Raw genomic sequence first — 20,074 nt, forward strand, 5'->3', positions numbered from 1 at the left:
CACCGCGGTGTGGATCCAGAAAATCCGACCCAGGATCGGCTTATTGCTTCCCAGAGTGACTGATAGAAAGTTTACTCCAGTATTGTTTAGCTTACTTGGCTTAATCGCTCCGTGGGGGATGGGGATGCAGGGAGAGAAAGGATGACAAAATGTCCCTGTAGGCGCAGAAGAGTTTTTAACAGATCTGAACAGCTTCCTTGAATAATATAATCCGTTTCTACTCCGCACTCTATTTTTACATTGCATGAAGTGAGATCATTAGGTTAGGTGCTTCTGTTTGTCCAGCACCAATGAATTAAAATTGCTGAGCTGTGCATATCTGAGAGAGAGCTATGATGAATACAGTGCCGTTTTTGTCAATTTCCCGATCTACAGTCACTTTAGGATTGTTCTTTATGTATTAAGAAAAACAAGCAAGCAAGCACATAAATAAGCAAGCTCAAATATTTGCGCTCTTTGTCCAAAAACTGTTTTTCTTCCTCTGTGGGTCAGGCCAAGTGCCAATCAAAGTTGTTTTTCAAGCCTCTTTTCCCTGCAGTGAAGCTGTTTTTTTTTTTTTTTTTCCTCCTTTCTCCTATTTTATTTGAGAGCGTCAGGAAAGCAAAGAGATTGCAGGTTTGAAGTTAATCAAACAATTAAATACGCCTTAAATTGTGTTTATTGGATATGTTTCTCTTAAAACTGATTTTTATTAAATGTGCATGTTGAGTATGTGCAGTTATTTTTTTCCCCATAAACTCCTGGATCAAATTACAGTTGATACTTGCTCAGCTCATTGTAGGGCAGCTTGTGAGAAATGTAATGGATCAGAAGCTCTGTTCAGCGCAGTTGAATGTTAACTCTTTCACTGCTGGACCAGATGGCATCTGAATTTAGCTTTTAAAAAACATTGTTTCTTAATGTTTAAACCGAAACTGTCTTTGTCAGGAAAAACAATGCCAGTGAGACCTGTTTAATTCAATTTACTCTCAGTTAAAATGAAAGGAAATTATATTTTTTTAACTGAATGTGGGGAAAGGTGCTATAATTGACTTGCTTAAGTGATATAATTCTGTTTCAATAAAAGCACATTAAAATTTTAATAAAAATTTTTAAAAAGTTAATAGCAGTTTGTTTGGCTAATAGGATACTTCAAATAGATACTAGGCTTCACACCTTTTTTGTTTTTTTTTTGAAAGAGCTTTGGTTATGGATCCATACACTAGCACTAAGGACATATTTATGATTTTCTTCTAGTTATTAAGGCACTAGTATTCTGTTTACCTAGGCAGATCTCCTTCATTTGTAACCATCACTGAAAGAAAGAGAAGTATGGGCACACAGGGCACACACATATTCCTATTTTATAACTGTGGTGCCCACCTCTGCCAGTATCCAGTTTTCAGTAATGACAAGGTGTTTAGTTTGGACTCATGTAGTAGCATGAAATGAGTTTAGATGGGGAAAGAATTGTCTGTGCCAGTAAGGCATGACCTGGCAACGTTTAAAGCTTTTTTAAGATTTCCATTCTTAAGGATTCTAGAAAGAAAATGCTCTATCATTCTAAAAATGCCACGTAAAGATTGACTTCTGATAAAGACATGTTTTTATTTTTGATAGAGTATGACTATGTAAAGTTTACCTACAGCTCTCACAGCCCGATTCTTTACACTGTCTTGTGTCCATTTAATAGTATACAGTAATAAACAAATGAGTGACAGCACTTTGGGTTTTGAGTGTCGATTGCAATGGAAGAGTCACCATCACATACATTCATGTCAGTAACCCTTTGCTATCAGAATGACATTAATGATGAGAGAAGGCCTTTACCTTTATATATGGCAGAAGGCTTTTTTTCAGCTGTGAACAACCTAATTTATGCAATATGTATGATGGATTCTGAGGAAACTTAAAAAGGAACTGAATTAACCTTCAAAGAAAATAATTTGTTTTAACTCGGTGTCTGAACAGTTGTATATTGTATATTGTATGAGACTCTCATTTATTCTTGGAAGTGTCTTCACCGTTTAGGTTGACTGTTTTGCAAAATAAAGAGAATTATTGATGTATCTGATTTGGTAATTTGAGTCATAGAAGAGCAGAGGAGAAAGCAAGAGCATCAGATCCGTAGGTCTAAGTCGGCCTGCACTGTCACCATTACACAGTTGAATGAACTTTTTCATAAGAGGAAAACCATTTACTTTTGGGACACAGCAAGACTGGAAATGTAAAACACTTGACTTTAAGAAATTCCAGGGACAGCTGCAGGGATCTGATCTTTAATTTCAAACATGAAGTGGCAAAGCACATTGAGGAAGGTAATTGACTGTCAGTCCGTTCACCTGCCACTTCCAAGTAAGGTGGCATACTTACATACTTTTGAGTGTTGAACTAGTAGATGAATAGAATTTTTTGATATAAAAAATTAAAGGATCTAATATTTTAATTTCTTTCCTTTTTAACAAAACAGGCTCTCACTCTGTAGCCTGGGCTATCCTCAATGTAGTTCAGGCTAGCCTTGAACTCTTGATTCTCCTGCTTTAGTCCTCCAAGTGCTGAGATTACAAGTGTGCAACACCATGCTGAGAAGCTTCAATTTTTAACATGATTCTAAGTAGTTCTACTGATACATCTTATTGTGACTGTAGTATTTTTTCACTTATGCAATTTGGTACTCTTACAACTTCATGATGTTTTTATAAGCAAAGAGACTATCATCTCAAATGAAAAATGTTAGTTTGACCCATATGATCCTCACTTAATACAATCAAAATAGTCAGTATTAGAAATTTTATATAGTTTATCCAGTGGAATGGATTTACTTACGTGATGGACAGGTAGCCATCTTCTGCCTTTGGCTAATGAGCTTTATTGGGTTTTATATTTTTGGTTGTGAGGTAGTTTTCAGTTAATGTTATCTTAAATAACCCAAGTAGAGGTCAAGTAGTGAGTTTGTGATAGCAACCTTAGATGCAGTTCTCTTCAGACTGCTCTCTGTGGAGTCCTAAGATGCTTTAGGGTGTTAAAATGCTTGAGTTGGATTAAGTATTTAAGTATGTGTTCAGTTATTTTAATGTAATTAAAATATAGATACTTAAAAAATGTACCCATAATTTTAACGCATTTGAATCTGTCATAATTATCTTGTTACAAGATGGTGATGATGATGATGATAATGGTGGTTATATACCTTAGAACTTTTTATTACATTATTGATTAGGAAGATTGTCATTGTTTGTGAAGGCACTAGCCTTTGTAAAAAGCAAATATCACATATTTGTTTCTGGGACCAAGAACTTAGTAATATAATAATTATTAATTTATAACAAAATACGTATTTAAATTGTTGGTTTGTGCATTTAATGCTTCATAGTTCAAGTTCAGTGTAAGATTTAATTTGTGACATGGTTTCTGTTGCTTCCCATAGTTTATCAGATGTTTACAGTTGGATCTTTGGCATTGGTCTTTCACTTGGGGTTAAGTGAGCTAACTTCCTTGAAACCCAGTTTTTTCCTGTAGACAACACATGGTTTCTACCTGTCTCGTGGTGGCTTGGTGGCTTAGAGAGAATGTATGTAAGCACTATGCAAACCCTCAGATGTCACTATACAGGAATAAAAAGCTCAGTCTGTGTATTTTCCTGTTTTTTAGGATTGTAGCCACTAATATACACTGAATAATTCGGTTTGTAGTCATTTTTCATAGGAATTTTAATGATTGCTAGTAAAAGAGAGGTCATGATGATATTTTTATTGAGAGTAACCCTTATGCATATTTTTGGTTTCATGTTTCCGTTTGTATCTCCTCTCTTCACACACCCTCCTTTAAAGAGTAATGTGATCCATTGCTTTTGGGTTTTCCGATAATTTAATTAAATGTCTTTGACAAGGGAAATTGATATTTGGCTTGAAAAGACGATGTGTTAAAGCTGATGTGCCCAGTAACAGAGAAGATCTAGAATAAAGCAAGGGCATCTAGTTATTCAGTTTAGGAGAAGAGTTCTGAAGCAGTAGTCTCCTAATCTTACCACCTGATTTTTCCATTGAAGACAGTGACCTTGCTAGTTTATAGAGTGCCTTTGCATCATCTCAGGTTCTTCTCAACATTGAGGAGGTTTGGGTGGCAGAGTCTCTGCCATACAACTAAGAAGACCCCTTAAGCCAGGCTCTGTTGCTGTGATGAACTCTTTTCCTTGTTCCCTGAGTGCTGAGGCTGCAAGGGAATATCTCCATTCCACACTCAGCCTCCGTGGAATGCTCCAACGATCCTAGAACTGGGATTAGGAAAGTTGGCCTTCTTGACTGGGTTGCAGAAGCTAAAGGGGAAAGAGCAGCAGTCAGTTATCCCTCTCAGCTCCTGAATGCTTGTAGGCCCATCACTCCTCACTCTGGGCCCTGGACTCTGGGAGTATGTCTAGGACATACTAGTCATATTCAAAAGCTGTTTTTGAGGCTAGAACCTCAAAACTGTTCTTATTTTTCTTTGTTACTGTGTATAAAAGCTGTGAGGGCATAAAAGTGATGATCCTTCAGTGTAAATCAAGAAAGTGGCACCACTCAACATGGGGGAAATGAACAGTTTCATTTAAGAATGCTGTTGAAGAAGGAGTAAGCTTTATGTTTTGAATCTTCACCCTGGAGGCTCCTTCCTTTCACATGTGTGAGGCAGTGGGAAGGTGCACAGTACCTCTGTGTAGCAAGCTGCCTGTCTCATGTGTAAACATGGGCAGTAGCTTTAGTAACGACCTGAATCAGCCAGTTTTTCATCTAAACCACTTTACTCAGAAGAGCACTGACGGACAGACTTTGCTTCCTCAGATTTGAGTGCTTAAGTAAACACATACATTAAAATGAGCAAATTTTTGTAAAATTATATTTGTTTCCATTAAATTAGAAAGTTTCTTGTATCTGTTTTGTTTTTGAGACAGGCTCATTATATAGCCCTGGCTGGCCTAGAATTCATATGTAGACCTGTCTGGCTTGGAACCCACAGAGATCTACCTGCCTGTGCTTCCCTAATCCTGGGATTAAAGGCATGCACCACCATACCAGGTGCAAGCTTCTCACTTTTTAAGGTCTCTCCTCTTCAGGTGAAGGATTACCTTAATGGATGTGATTTTTTGATAACACATGTGCACCAACATTTGGAATATACACAGAACCCAGTGAACCAGTTTGCGAAAGCTGCTACACCCCACGTCCCACCTGATACTTTTCGGCCAAGAACCAAATCATTACCTCACAGTGGGTATAAACTTTGGGCTTTGCTATTGATTGTTTTAACATTGACAATTAATGTTGTCAGTTGTTTTCTTTGAATTTTCAGGATCATATTATTCATTTTTGAGGTGTTTATCAAGATCACATAGAGATAAAATATCTATTCAAAATGCAAGATGGACAGGTGGATTTTAATATAATACAAAATGTTAAATTCATGTATATGGTTTCAGAAGGGATATTTATAAGGTTTGATGTGATATCAAAGAAAAGTATTCATAATTGTCTCCTTTTTTCCAACCACATATCTGATTTTCTTTAAACATTCTTCAGTCAAAACATCACAGCCAATGAATGCAGAAAACCCGGCTGTCTTATGATAAACAGACATTGAAGAGATTTGCAAAAATGTAAATGTGAATCTCACTGTTTTGTTATGTAAAATAAAGTTCCATAAAGATGTGTGATTTATGTTAACATGCAATAGACTTTTATTTTAGGTGAATTAAACATTTAAACTTTCCCTGGCTTTAATATCTATTACAGTAACTATTGACAGTTATAACTTCTCTGGCATTTGCAATAATTTTTGAGTGTGAAGGGCATCCATGAGCGGGACATCTGAAAACTGTTAAGCTGGAGTTATTATGGACAGTAGAGTATGGTACAAGTAGAAGGAATTCAATGGAGAAAATGAAAAGAAAGCCATGATAGTACTGGCAGAAGATATGGATAAGGCCACCCAGTCATCTCTGTTGTGTGGAGATGCTTGTAGACACTACCTGGCACCTTTTTGTTGATGCTCCAGAAGCTTCTCTCTTAGCATGGTAAGACTTTGATCAACTGATTCTCGTGGGCATCCCTTTATGTGGTAGAAATTAGGTGACAGGGCAAAATTTTGGTTCTGAAGAACTATTCTCTCTGCTATGTGAAGCAACTGAGGAAAGGTCTGGTCCAGGGATGTGTTCATTACACTCTAATTGACTGGTGTTTGCAGAAAAGGAAAGGAAGACCCTGAGTTGCAGGGTTAGCTTGTAGGGCTTGGAAGCAGAGGCCTGTCGAAGCAGGAGAGAAACAAGGGAGAATCAGACTAGAGAAGTGTCAACCCAAGGCTTTGATAGCATTATATGACAAAGGAAAGCAAGACCACTGGTGTGGGTGGGAAATAGCACAACTCTGCAGTCAGGGCTGCTGGCTGCTTCCTTCACAGGAAAGTTATGTGTGTGTGTGTGTGTGTGTGTGTGTGTGTGTGTGTGTGTGTGTGTCAGGGAAAGGATGCAGATGCAGTGTAAGAGTGCATGGAAGCTCAGTAGCCATCACTAGTAGGATAGCAGCCTATCCTGTGTTCTCCAGGGTACAGGATAGGGATCTATTTCCTCTCTGTGATTAACTAAGACCTGAAAGTGGCTAGTAGCATCTGGCCTATCTTAGATATCATTGTGATAGGTGTGAGAAAGAAAGTATAATTTGCTATTAATCTTCCCACCCTTTTCCTTCTGCTATTGCCTGGACGCCAGGCTGTCCAACTACGGCATCAATTGTCCTTCACATGCTTCATTAGCACTAACAAGTGACATGGATTTTTGTCTTACCAGATGGTCTCTTATTTGGGATCTGGTTCATGAAGGTTTTTCTCCCCTCTTTTAAATGATGAGACTTCTATTTAAACACATAGGTATTGGCAGTGTATTCATATTGGATGCAGTACAGTAGAGCAGATACAATACAATCACACCATTTCCAAAATATATCCAGTGTGTGTATGATCTTTCCAGCTTGGTTCTACTGTTGTTATAAGAAACATTTTCAGAAGTACAGTAACAAAGATGCCTTGAAAAATAAAGTGTACTGGTTATTTGACTGTTTTGCTATTTTATTGTTATTGTGGCCACGAGACGGTTTCAACTATCCTACTAGTCTTTGGACAGTGTTGTCATAAAGAGTAAGAATGTCTACTGAGAAAGTGTGCCGACACCAGCCTCAGCTGCTAGTCATGCTTAGAAGTATAAAATCGCTGTTGCTTTGGTGTGAACTCAAGTTATATCTCTTAGAATTTGCCAGTGTTCTGCAAGGAATGACTGCTTTAGACGAGAAGTTAAGGGCATATCTTCAATTTCCAAAATGCTTTGTGGGTATCTCTGAAAGTTCCCATTCAGTAAAGGGTTCTACTTGACCTTTCCTTTCTCCTCCTCCAAGCCCTTTCCTTTACAAGGCTCCCACGCCAGCTGCAGGCACCTTGGTCATCAAGCACTCCTGTAGTAACCATGAAACAGAACGTTTTGTAGGCTCTGACTACCCCATAACTAGCCTTTACCTCTAAGATCCACCCAAGAATGACTCATCCATTGCTCTGTAAGCCAGGATATTGGTTGTCACCAAGGAGAAGACATAGATATTACAGATAGGAAGATTGCAGGACATTTCGTCCTTATTTGGAAGTCAATGGTGGGTTGAAAACTCACACATTCTATCACAGGAACTTTGGATAAGCGGTGACAGATACTTAAGGAGTAAAGTTCATATGTGAACAAGCATGACCAAGCATTTAAAGATGCCTAGCTTAGAACTGGGTTATTCTTATACCAATATAAGATGCATATTTTCACTTTATTTTCTACAAATCATCTAGTTGTAATAGAGGAATGCATCTGGATGTCTTATTTCATTCTTGCCTTTCCCTGTACAACAGCTAAAGCAGGACAGTTGAAGAAATGAATTTCGTCATTGTGATTACAGATGTGTGTCCAATATTTAGAAAGCTCCCAACAGGGGTAACTAAAACTGGATTTTTAGATCATTATAATTATCTGAGGCTGTGACACATTTCAGGTATATTTTATAATATCAATAACAGGGCAGCTTTCAGTATATGCTCCCTGGGTTGCCAGCTCCCACTAGGTGTTGAGGTCTGTGTATGTTCACATTTGTCATAGTAAACCCATGAAGAATCAGTCTCTCCTCTCCCTCTCCCACTCCCTCTCCCACTCCGTCTCCCTCTCCTTCTCCCTCTCCCTCTCCCTCCCCCTCCCCCTCCTCCTCTCCCTTCTCCCTCTCCCTCTTCCTCTCCCTCTCCCTCCCCCTTCCCCGTGTTTATATGTGCATGTATGTGTTTCGCTCATCTGTGCATGTGTGTAGAGGACATACGTTGACATTGAATAGCTTCTCAATTGCTCTCCACCTTATTTTTTGAAACCAGGCCTTTCACTGACCCAGAAGCTCACCAATGCAGCGAGAGAAGAAGCTGGCCAGCAAGGCCCCACCGGGGTCCTCCTTTCTCTCTTCCCTCTCCCAGCACTGGCCGTACAGGCGGGTGTCTCCTTGGCCAGCTTTCTGCATGGGCGCTGGAGACAGACTCAGAACCTCATGCTCACACAGCAAGCACTTTCCCCACTGAACCCAGCTCTCACTCTGTAACAGTGGAAAAACGGACTCAGGGGGCTTTAGGAATTGTCTGTGCATCACAGTACCAACAAGCAAAGAGCATTTGAAACAAGTTTGAGATCCCAAGTGTGGCACAGTATACAGATAGAAACATTGCATGACTGTATATTCCACAGTTTTCTTGATGTGAACAACTCATCAAGTCTTATAAAGTAAAATGACTGTATTGGATAGGAACCCAGAGCCTCAAGAGATTATTAATAGGTGTGATCTCAAATTTAGATGTTTTCTTTTTTCATTCTTAATGATTTTAAATGAGGTTATTAACAATCTGGGTCATACTCTGTTGATATGATTAATCACAAGATTGATTCAGACAGATCTAGGATGTTGTTTTTTTTTTTTTTTTTTTTCTTGTAGTGACAGTTGAACCCAGGGTTGTGTACATGGGAGACGGTGGAAGTGCTTATTGCAGTTTTCACCTGTTAGTTTTTGCTTTTATCTTTTCAAACCCCCAATTATGTGGCCAGTTTTTCCTGATCTCAGAATGTCTTTTTCAAACTGCCCAGCACACTTGACCCCTCTTCCTGCCAACCAGCCAGTCATGACTTAATCTCACTGTATCACCAAGGACTGCTATCGTATCTTTGAAAAAGCATTGTCTAGAAATATTTCAGTATTGTGTTTCTTGAATAGGACCCCCAAGAAATATCCTCGCTTTTTGGTAAATTCCTTTGCAGTGCTTTATGAAGGTAAGAAGTGACATGAGTGCTCACTTCTACATTCAGGTCAGCATTCACATTGAGCATTAGTTAAAAAGGTGGTGTCTCCTGCTTGCTGCCCCCCTCTACCCCAGCTCCCTGCATCTGCTGCTGTGCTGTATCCTCAGCACTGTTCTATCCTTTAACTGGGTTTGTCTGGAGAAAGGGATTCCTGGAAGGTGCAGGTCTGCTGTAGTAGATCAGAACTCCCAAATAATGATACAGAGCTTATTATTAATTATGAAAGCTCAACTTTAGCTTAGGCTTGTCCCACTAGAACTTATAACTTAAATTGACCCATTTATTTTAATCTATGTTCTGTCACGTAGCTTGTTACCTCATCTCTCCGTACTGCTCATGCTGCTTCCTCCTCAGCTGGCTGGTGACTCCTCCTTAATCTTCCCAGAATTCTCTCTCTGCCCTAAAGTCCTGCCTACACCGCCTGCCTAGCTATTGGCTGTTCAGTTTTTTATTACACCAACCACAGCAATACGTTTTCACAAAGTGTACAAATACCCCACAACAAAGAGTTCCCACAGAAACACCTAAGATGCCTCTGTGTGGTAGATTGCTGTGGATACTGCAAGTCTGCAGAGGTGCTCACTGATGAGCCTGCAAACCTGGCCACTAGGTATTGTTTCCAGAAGAAAGGAAGTCCTGAGATGGAAGTGACAGCTTCTTTACAAACCATCTTTCCTAACGAATATTTAGAAGGGGACTGATTTGGGTGTACATGCAAGGAAAATTATTTAACTTCTCATCAAAACTTTCCTGTGTATTACTTGACATTGGTGAATTCTCAGTTGTATTGTAGCCTACCTATTTATAGTGTGAGTTTGTTGTTTAAGTACATTATGTTTGGTATATATTATATTTAAATACATCATGTTAGTACTATATAGTAGTATAGATATTAAATGTAGCTATAAAATATAGGTTCTGAAATATTATCTAGGCTAAGTTGTTGATACTTGGAAATTATTTTGGCTTAGCCAGAGTATGAATCAGATTACAGTAGCAGATTACATGTCTAGCATGTTTGAGGCTCTAGATTTAATCCCCAATAATACATAAAAGAAATTACTGTAAAATATTGATTTCATTTGACTATGGTAGAAACCTATTTAGTAGTTGGCATTCTTTAAAATGGGGGAAAAATATGTTTAGGTAAATAGAAACACTTTCTTTATAAAACTGTAGATTTTTTAATAACAGTATGTTTCTGTGTCAAATACTATTTCTTTTAAATGGCCCTCACATTCTCAGACAAGAAATATTGTCTGTTAGTATCTATAAACCATTCAATACTATGTATCTTCCATTAATTTATTTATTCCTTCATACATTAAATCCTTGTACCTGCTAGGTACCAAAAGAACAGAAAACGAGAAGACTATCATTTTGACCTAAGCAGTGATTTTGCAGTGTACCTTTGGGTCTTGCAAAAATCCTTCAGGCTTATGGTTATATCCTTCATTTTATAGTACAAAAGAAGGTTTGCATACTTTCTGTAATGACCTGGGTAATACTTTGGGCTTCAGTTCATACTCACAAACATAGTACCTTTAGCCACAATAAATAGTATGGAGTGTATGTCTTTTTCTGATCTTGGCTTGGTTCTTTGCCTACCTTCCTTAACCAACATTGACAAAAGCACCCATGAAGTGTGTCATGGAAAAAAATGCCTCCATCCCCCAGAGCTGACAAGGATAACATCTGATGCAGGCTGCATGAGTGCTGGCCTGGGGGACGTAGTGAAGGGGGATAGTCACTAGAAGGTAATCCTAAGGAGTGTTCCAAATACTTCTGATGAGGGTGAATTTTTAAAATGGGGTACTAAGCATTTGATCAGTGACTGTAATATGGTACTGTTTATCTGAGTCACAGATGTAGGAGCATCCAGATGTGATGGTAGAAATCTACTGACACTCAGAGCGGTGACACAGCCATTCAGTGTGCACAGTTCAAGCCTATTTGGTCAGAATTCTCACTGAATGCAGAGATGACAACCCTGCACTTAGGTCTGGAGGAAGCACTTTGACAAGCTCTTGCCATGATGCCCACGTAGAACTTGAGTACACACAACCCGTATGTTAACATGGGTGATCGTGCTTAGTCTGTTTACTCTTGTGAAATATTCACTAACCAATATGTTGGTTTAAAAAAAAAAACTTGATGATACATAAGCAGCCATATGAAATGGAAAATATTTTACTCCTCGCTGTCTTTGAACTTTTAAATTTATGTATTTGTACCTTGCTTCCTTTACTGATTATTCACTAATGTCTAGGTGGTTCTCTTTTACTTTCCTCGCTAACTGTTGTCTTTATGGGAGGTATGTAGAATATGTTATACACCCAGAGCAGAGGCCTGGAGCCCATTTCCCTCTTTTCTTCCCCATAGTCATTTAATGCACTCTAGTGTTTAGGGATAATTAACTTTGGCAAGAACTGTAAAAGCTTGAAAACAAAGGTATGCTGTGCAGTCTATTGGAGATCAATCAATTCAAGATGAAGGAGCTTTAAGATAGAGATGTGAGTATGGAAAACCTGCATTAGGCTCACAAGAGGCAGATGCTTGCCTTTTTCTGGAATATGAATACTGCATAATTGGCTTTCAGTTATTTCTAAGAGAAATTTACATACAGGTAGTAAGTTCCTCTTCAGTTCCTAGCAGTAGGACCTGAATGAATAGTGAATGCATAGGATGCATGTTCTTCAGCACCACTCAAGGTTTGGTTTCTGTGTGGCTGTTACAGCACTTCACTGGCCACTAATGACAAGTTGTAGGAAGTAACTTAGGTCTCAGCCAAAGCAAATACCTTCTCTAAATTACTATGATTGACTGCCCCCTCACCCCACTGAAACCACGTTTTTCTTTTTAAAAGTTCATTTTGGAAAGATTGAAGTATTAACATGAGGGGATTCTAAAATGACCCTAGTTATAGAAGCATATGGACAATAATCGAGACCAGTGTGTGAGTGTTCTGCCTGCATGCATATATGTGCACCACGTGTGGGCAGTGCCTGCTGGAGGAGTCCAGAAGTGGGAGTCAGATCTTCTGGAACTAGAGTTGTGAGCAACCGTGCCGGTGCTTGGAATCAATCCTGGTTCCTCTACAAGAGCAGCAAGTGCTCTTAACTGCTGAGTCCAAAGACTGGCATTTAAACTCTCACAACAAAAGTAATTTTTCCCTTAAAGAGAACTAGGACATATATCCTAAGGAAAGACCAAGGATTGATGTATTTGTTTTATTGTTTTGAGTCCTTAGAGAGGATTGTTTATATATGCTATAGGTATGTTTTCATTTATAGTCATTTACTTGCCTTGTGTAAGTATCAGATGGTGACTTTAGGAAGTCTATAAATGAAGAACAACCCCAGGATACACAGCTGTATCTTACACGCATGTGCACACATACATACACACACATGCTCATGCACACATGCACGCACATGTCACTAAGTGGAAGCTACCTCTTTCAAAGCACAGATTGCTTCAGTCAATCACAGTTTTATCTACAGTAGCAATCACAACTAATTTTATTCTGTTTGGTTGATTCTAATTTTGTGGTAATGGGTGTTTTCCTTGTGTTGTCTCTAGTGCTAAACTTGAGGCTGTTGTTGATCTTAGGAAAGAGGAGGCTCATTACATGGTTCCCTATCACACCTCCAGATGCTCAGGTGTTGGCTGCTGGAGAAGCAATTGCAGTTACTTAATTCAAAACCGTGGGGAGAGATGTTTTTCTATTGACCATTTTTCTGTCTTCTGTGAGGAAAGGACTAATAGAATGCCTTAAATAGAACTGTCTCCATGGCAATGGACAGTCAGCTTTTGACTTGGAGTCTCATAAAAAGGGAAATTTAAAAACATATTTTCATGGTCTGAAATAGCAGTATGGCATCAGGAAAGCGTGAGAGTGCTTCCCATCAGCCGCTGCACCCTTGACTCCACCAGAATAAGGTGCCTTTCTTTGAGTAGCGCTTGATCTGAGCATTTTTAGTCTGGACAACTCCTCCTCTTAATTAAGGGGTGACAGTAAACTCGAGAATCTCTTACAAACTTAGAACTGGGGCCGGGGCCTGAGAAAAGGTGTTATTTATCTCTGGTTGTATTCTTGCAAAGAAAGAAAATACTGACCAACTGATGGGCTATTCTTGATTATGTTTAAGCAGAATTATCTCAGAAATAGTGGAAGTAATGACAATATTTAAAGTTTAATAAAAATGTATTTTCTGGTCCCTACAATTTGTGGTCTTCAGATCACTTATCTATTTAAAAGACAGCTGGCACCCTGGGCCTCTGGGTTCTGCTTCTGCCCATACCCATAGGAGAGACAGAGTCTTTGACTAGTGCTGGGCCAGTCAGGGTGCAGCCACAACAGAGTCCAGGATGGGAAAGGCTAGCTTCTTCAAGTACGTGATGTTTTCATTTTTAAAAAGACAGACACAGAGGAAGGAATGTCCACACTGGCAAGGTTAATTGGAGATGCTGAGATGGAAGACTATTTTAGCAATGCTTATTCTTCTTGATTTAAGAGTTGTTTTTATCACTAAGCATGAATTGATAAACATGTTTAAAGCTGTTACTGCACTTGTGAGGCACACACTCTACAATTGAACTCTAATTCCCAACATCCCCCACTGGGGTTTATAACTGATTAGTTTATTCGCTTATTACTATTAACAGTGGTCACAGAACAGATACAACTCCAGCTACTCAAAGATATTACTATATGGAACAGAAGAGTAGTTAATATGGAATTCTTGTAAACTTCCTACATGTCTTTCTGAGGAAAAGCATAGTCCTCTAGAATGAGGGAAATTACTGTTTCTTGTCAGAAATGGTCTGACTGAAATTTGAATGTATCATTTTGAGGTCACAGTTTCTTGAGGCGGCATTAGAATTTTCTTCACAGCTTATCTCCTTTATTTTCTATAAGTACTTTATGGAGTTGAGATGCCATCCCCACTTCATCAAAGAATGTTCTCCTACTGGTCCAGTGGTGCACTGGTATGTGCACTGGCATGGTACTGTGATAACATAAGACTTTCCTTCTCTAGGAAAATGTTGATTAAGGGAACAATTTCATTTTAAAGTTATTATTTATAATAAAAGTACAACTATCTTGTTTTCTAAGTTAGAAAAAAGCACATCTTTTCTAGGGAAAATACTTGTCAGCTTTTGTGCAGAAGGGTTTCATTGCCATATAGCCTTGAGAATCGATATTTCATGATTTGTCCAATAGAGAAAGAACTATTAATTCAGAGCTGATGGAACTGAGCTGATCCCTTGTTCCCTACAACATTCGTGTGTAATGCCTGCATGTCTTTCCCTAGGAAATCAACTAGCATTCAAATATAAGAGATCCTCGAATGTACCAGGCTCTGCTGACTCCCGATGGGAGACCTTGCCTTGGAGGAGGTGGGAATGGGGGGGTGAGTTGGAGGGGAAGGCTGGGGGGCAGTAGGAGGGAGGACAGGGGAATCTGTGGTTGGTATGGAAAATGAATAGAAAATCTCTTAATAAAAAACAAACAAAAAAACAAATATAAGAGATCCTTATTTACATGTGCACTTTGAAGTCCAGATGTCTTGGTGTGTTAATTCTTTGAAAACATTTGCCAACTAAATTCTGCTTATTAAATATATGTGCCTGTCCAAACTATAACTTAAAATGATTTTCCTCGCATTATGGGTGAGTGATAAGTATGCCTTGGTAATTTGACTTCTGCTGTCATTCACAGGATAAAGCCACCATTGGAGTGGTCAGTAAGTCCACTGTATTGATTGATCTGGAAATGTACTTTGTCATGTGGAACTCAACTCCAAGGTCTTGTTGCCACTTAGGTAACTGCTGAAAAGTCTTAAAGTTATGATAATTTGGGGTATACTTGGGAACTCAAATGCTGTGCCTTAGAAAGTAGAATTAGTCCAAAGAGCCAACAGGAACTTCTCAGGAGACCCTGCAGCTTCGGTCTTTGCCTATTTGGATACTTCTTTGGGGGAATAAACCCCATGGCTAGAGAATGTGGGAGCAGTCCCTGTGAGGGAAAAGCAGGATATTGAGACAGCAGTATTCCAGGGACCAGCCATTAGCTTGCGAAATCCTGACCCATCAGCCCACCCATGTGCTGTGACAGTGATAAATGAGCTTGGCACATTGGGGATCACATAGTTACCTTTTATCAGAGAAAATTGTGGTTTGGGGAGATGCCATTCTTAGGCAGGAACAGCTGTACTTGGAAGGTCTGTCGGGATCCTGAGAACTCCCTAACAAACTTAATGAAAAGTTAAAACACAGTACTGAGCTGGGGAGCTGGCTCCATTGGAAAAGTGCTCTCTGTGTGAGCATGAAGACCTGAGTTTGAGCTCCACAACCAGGTAAAAAGCCAAGCATGGTGGCACACACTCTAATCCCAGCGCTCAGGACGCATAGACGGGAGGACCTCTCAGGTTCGATACCCAGCCAGCTGGGCTATCTGTTGAGCTCCAATCCAATGAGAGATTCCATCTAAGCAGGGGGAGGGGATGGAGAGATGGCCCAGGGGATAAGAACACTTGTTGCTCTTGCAGAAGAACTAGGTTTGATTCATAGCTCCTGTATGGCATATCACAGCCACCTGTAACTCGAGTACCAGGGGATCTAATGCTTTCTTTGATCTCCGTGGGCACCAGGCACATACATGTGTACATGCATACTTGCAAGCAAACATTCATACACATAAAAATAAATAAATCTTCAAGAGGGATAGCTCCTGAGGAATGACACCCAAAGTTTACCTTTAGCCCCATGTGCTCACACACATCCCACACAAACCTACAGTATATCCAGATCAGGTAATGCTTAAGGCTGAAGCTAAAATTCCATACTATGTTTTTAATGGAAATACCTGAGGACAGTATATCCATACATTGTTTTGTGAGACCTTTTTAAATTATTCATAATAATAGATCATAAAGATTATTAAAAAGAATGCTCATTTATATAACTTTATTATCTCTTGATTGATAAAGAAAAGAAAAATACAGAGAGGAAAATAATTAAGCACTATAACATTAAACTATATCTATTAAAATGGATTTAATTTTCTTAGAGTATGGTATGTTCTGTGTCTGTGTCTGTGTGTGTGTGTGTGTGTGTAGAATGTCAGAACAATGCTTAGAATGGCTACTGTCCTGAAATGGTTACTCATATTGCCATGGTTAGTCTTGACTGTCATCTTGGCTGGCCTAGAAGATTAGAGTAGCACGCTTCTGGATATGTCTTTATAGGTATGGCCAGAGACAGATCTTGAAAGCTATGGGCTAATGAATGGATTGATCCTCTGTGTATTAATAAGATAGCATTATTTGGAATTGGTAAAAAGGTATGAGGTTGGGCCTAGTTGGAGGAAGTAAATCACTGGGAGCATTTCTTTGGGCTAAATCTTGTCCTGGCCCCTTCCTGTATTCCCTTTGATCTGCCTTCTGTCACTGTGATATAAAAGCTCCAATACATGTTCTCTACCATGAAGGACTGAACCATCAGAGCCATGAGTCAAAGCAAACTTGTTCTCTTTTAAGCTGTTGTCTTGATTCGTGTTCCTGTTGCTGAAATAAAATACCCTGACAAAAACAACTAGGGGAGAAAGGGTTTATTTTAGCTCACAGTTCCAGGTTACAGTCTATCACTGTGAACAAGTCAAGATAGGAACCCAGAAAGGCAAGGTTGAGTCAACATATGCAAATCAATAAATGTAACAGACCATTATGAATAAACTTAAGGACAGAAACCACATAACCATCTTAGTTAGGGTTTTTGTTGCTGAAACGGCATGACTAAAAGCAAGATGAGGAGAAAAGGGTTTATTTGGCTTATGCTTCAGCATCATAGCCCATCACTGAAGGAAGTCAGGACAGGAACTTGGAGGCCAAGCTGATGCAGAGGCCATGGAGGGGTGCTGCTTACTGACTTGCTCCCCATGGCTTGCTCAGCCTGCTTTCTTATAGAACCCAGGACCACCTGCCAAAGGATGACTCCACACACAATGACCTGGACCCTCCCCCACTAATTAAGAAAATGCCTGACAGGTTTGTCTACAGCTCAATCTTATGGAGGTATTTTCTCTATTGGGGCTCTCTCCTGTCAGATAACTCCAGCCTCTGTCAAGTTGACATAAAATTAGCCAGCACAATCATCTAGATTGATGCTGAAAAGGCATTGAACAAAATTCAGCATGCCTTAATTAGAAAAGTCCTGGAGACTTTTAGGAATAGATGGAACATATTTCCAAATAATAAAGGCTACATACTAACAGTGTAGTAAATGGAGTCAGACTGTATGGCAGGCCAAATATCCCTTCCTTGTTGCTCTTTTTACAGGTTTTTCATGTCACTTGTGTTTTTAAATTGTTTTAAAGTTTTATTTTACAAAAAGAAATTAATACTTCATTTGGAAATTTAAGGCTTTGATATAAAAGCAAGAAATAGCCATTGCTCTTAAGTTTCTTAGTATTTGGTCTTTATGTGAATGTTGAAGTAATTTGGGGTGGTTTGTTTGGGGAAGTTTTTCATTTGTTAATTTGTTTTTTCAAGTGGCTAAAGGAGTTTTAACAAATGTATATTGCAGGAAAGGAAATGAGCTGTATTGGTAATGTTCATTTCAGTCAGTGGTTGTCAAAATGTATTCTGTGGACCTCACACACAAATCAGAACGCATCGTGTGAAACCTTTTCAAGGATCGAACCCAGTGAGTCTACTCCCTTCTGTGCATGCTCATCAACCCCAAACATCTAGTCTGGATTCCACATCCTGAAACCTGGCCTAGTCTGGCTACTCCTGCCTGTGTAGCTCCCAACTTGCCAGGACATGCCTTACCCACCTCCAGTCTGCAGGTCCCTCAGGCTCCATATTTGAACTTCTCTGCCCAGCCAGGTCCTGCACATCTTGCCCCAGAGTCTGACTGGGCAAGTCTACCTCATCCTCCCTTCCATACCTGCACCTCCCCACATCTCCAGATCTCCAAACCCCAAGCCTAGGCTGGGACACACATCTTCCATGATAACATAGCCCCATCCCCTATGTTCACTTGACTTCATTCCACCCGAGCCATGTCTAACCCTTAGCCTGAACCCAGCTCACAACATCCTGTATTCTGCTGCATCAGCCTACTCTGTCCATATCAGACACAGAACTAACAAAAGAAGTCCACATGTCCAGATCTCATCACAGAAATACAAACAACATGGAAGATCAAGGCAGTATCTGTCCTCCAAAATCTGCCAGATTACAGAAGTGTTCACCAGTGAGAATGACGTAGATGAACTCCAGAACACAGAATTTAAAAGAACAATCATGAGTTTCATCAAAGGATTCAAAGAAAAGTTTGGAGAAGGCACAAAGAAACAAAGCAGTGAATTATAGAGAAGGAACATAAAGAGAGTAAATTTCTGAGTGATGCCCAAGAAAATACAAACATAAGGCTGATGGAAATGACAAAGACAATCCAGGAGTTGAAAACAGAATTCAGTAAAGAGATAGAAACATTAAAGACTCAAGTGGAAATTAAAATGGAATTGAAAACCCAGTAAACCAATGAGAAAACTCAAGAAAAAAAGCCTTACAAGTAGAATGAATCAAGCAAAAGGTAGACTATCAGGACTCGAAGATAAAGAGGAGGCTCTAGAGGAAGTAAGCAAAGAAGATGAACAATTTGAAGACAACAGGAAATGAACACATGAGAAATGTGGGGCACAATGACAAGACCAAACCTTCCAGTTACAGGGATGTATGTGGGAGGAGAACCCCAGGACAAGGACATAGACACATCTTCAACAAGGTCATAGAATAGAATGCATCAGCCCCACCATAACTACTGTATTCTTCACCACTCAGTGCTCACATGAAAAGATGCCAGTTTATTCAAGAAAGTCTTTGATGAAACAGAAAAATGCTATGTTCAGTCAAGTCTCCACTGTGGAATGATTATGACTTAATAATCTGTGCTTCAAAATGGAGAAAATGCATAGAGCTCTGCTCTTGTCCAGCAAAAGCAGTCCTGTGATGGAGTGTGAGCCATGTCTGTAAACTGCTGGGCACCATAATTGTGAGCATTCAGACTTGGGTATTTTGGCATACAGCTTCACAAAAATGAACAAAGTCAGACTCTCACTTAAAGGAAAACAGCTAGCAGGATTTCCTTCTGGTGACAAGGCCGTGAGAAGAAAAGCATTTTAGAAAATGTGTATCTTGCCATGAGCTTGACTACCTCAACACTTAAAGACTCACCAGAGGACTGGAGAGATGGCTCAGAGGTTAAGAGCACTGACTGCCCTTCCAGAGGTCATGAGTTCAATTCCCATCAACCAATGATGGTTCACAACCATCTATAATTAGATCTGGTGTGTAGGCAGAACACTGTATACATAATAAATAAATCTTTAAAAAAAATGCCGGGCGGTGGTGGCACATGCCTTAAAAAAAAAAGACTTACCAGAAGTGATATTATGCTAACAAATTTTATTTTTAATACTGTATTAAATGTATCAACATCTGCAACTTGCAGAGCTCAGTGAACCGATATTTTATAAATGATGAGAGATTAGTATTATGAAATCAAGCATGGGTAAAACAAGTCATTCAAACTATCTGGTGAACCAATGGATTTTAATGTAATTGCATAAGAAATTTGATATAGTATCAGATTTCTACATAGCACCATGTTTCTCTAAAAGCTCTGTCATGAAGCTTGAGA

At 39.3% G+C, this 20,074-nt stretch overlaps 1 protein-coding gene across 2 annotated transcripts in view; it reads left to right on the top strand.

Moving 5' to 3' along the window:
- Sesn3 (sestrin 3) overlaps positions 1–20,074 on the top strand; it is a 64,636-nt gene that overhangs the window by 794 nt on the left and 43,768 nt on the right. The window contains exon 1 of one of the 2 annotated variants that reach the window (XM_059267329.1): positions 13,190–13,303. The exons of the other annotated variant lie outside the window; for it this stretch is intronic. The gene's annotated coding sequence lies outside the window, so the exon portion shown is untranslated. Of the gene's footprint in view, positions 1–13,189; positions 13,304–20,074 lie in introns of those variants that run through there. 2 annotated transcript variants of the gene reach the window in all.

This window comes from Peromyscus eremicus, chromosome 7 (assembly GCF_949786415.1).
Source record: "Peromyscus eremicus chromosome 7, PerEre_H2_v1, whole genome shotgun sequence".
Taxonomy (NCBI): domain Eukaryota; kingdom Metazoa; phylum Chordata; class Mammalia; order Rodentia; family Cricetidae; genus Peromyscus; species Peromyscus eremicus.